Here is a 1222-nt window from a genome sequence, read left to right on the forward strand (position 1 = left end):
GTGATGTAATCAGTCAATCAATGGTATTTACTGAGCACTTAGTTACTGTGTACAGAGTACTGTATTAAGTGCTTGGGAGAGTACAATACAACAGAGACACATTCCCGACCCACAGTTATAGTCTATAGCTTATAGTCTAGATGGGGACTCTAATCAGTAGGATGTCCCTGTTTTAGTCAGGGATGTCTCCAGGATTTTTTTTTCTTTTGGTTTGGCAGGTGAAAGATGGTGTTCGTAATCATGAGGTGGTATTTGGCACATTCACTTGGGTAAAGAAGGTCATTGCTTTCTTGCCAATCCCATTAGACCTGATGACTTTCCTCCATGCTTGGGCATCACTTCTAGCTCTGATGCCAAAGTTGCCCATCACGATAATCCAGCTGGCATTGGTACTCCTGCATTGAGTTTGTCTAAATCTCTATAGAAGCGTACTTTATCCTCACCACAGTTTGCCCTTGTAGTGGGAGCAAAGCACTTGTTTCAGGGACAGGTGAAATATCCTCAGATTTCATAGTCATTGTCTTGTTTTATTCTGTCAAGTTGTCTCTGACCCATAGCGACTCCATGGACGCATTTGCCCCACCTCCAAATGCAATCATTCTGGTAGTGTATCCATAGAGTTTTCTTGGTAAAAAAATATGGAAGTGGTTTACCATTGTCGTCTTCCACACAGTATACTTGAGTCTCCACCCTTGACTCTCTTCCAAGCTGCTGCTGCCCAGCACAGTTGAGTTTTGACTTGTAGCAGATTGCCTTACACTCACTAGCCACTGCCCAAGTTAGGAATGAAATGGGAATGCCTCTGCTTGACTCTCCCTCCCATAGCTGAGATTGGTAGAGTACTGGAAACTCTCCAGGTGCAATCCTGAGAGGAAGAGTCAGTCACAGTGATAGTTGAAACTGTATTACCATTAAGAGTTCTCTAAGGAAATATCCCAGACTTGTAGGCAGGGAATGAGAGATCAGAAATCAATCAATCAAGAAAGATTTGTATAATGAAGAGAATTTAGGAGACCATAGTGAAAGTAGTCTTTTTTATGGTATTTCATTCATTCAATCGTATTTATTGAGCACTTACTGTGTGCAGAGCACTTTACTAAGCACTTGGGAAGTACACGTTGGCAACATATAGAGATGGTCCCTACCCAACAGCGGGCTCACAATCTAGAAGCGGGAAGACAGACAACAAAACATATTAACAAAATAAAATAAATAGAATAGT

General features: G+C 41.7%; 1 non-coding gene across 1 annotated transcript; it reads right to left on the minus strand.

The window, feature by feature from the left end:
- Window positions 1–737: 737 nt before the first annotated feature.
- On the minus strand, window positions 738–875 carry LOC119948331. Its single transcript, XR_005456735.1, has one exon. It is a non-coding gene; the product is annotated as a small nucleolar RNA SNORA7 (small nucleolar RNA).
- Between the last annotated feature and the right edge of the window lie 347 nt (window positions 876–1222).

The sequence above is a fragment of the Tachyglossus aculeatus genome, chromosome X4, assembly GCF_015852505.1.
Source record: "Tachyglossus aculeatus isolate mTacAcu1 chromosome X4, mTacAcu1.pri, whole genome shotgun sequence".
Classification (NCBI taxonomy): domain Eukaryota; kingdom Metazoa; phylum Chordata; class Mammalia; order Monotremata; family Tachyglossidae; genus Tachyglossus; species Tachyglossus aculeatus.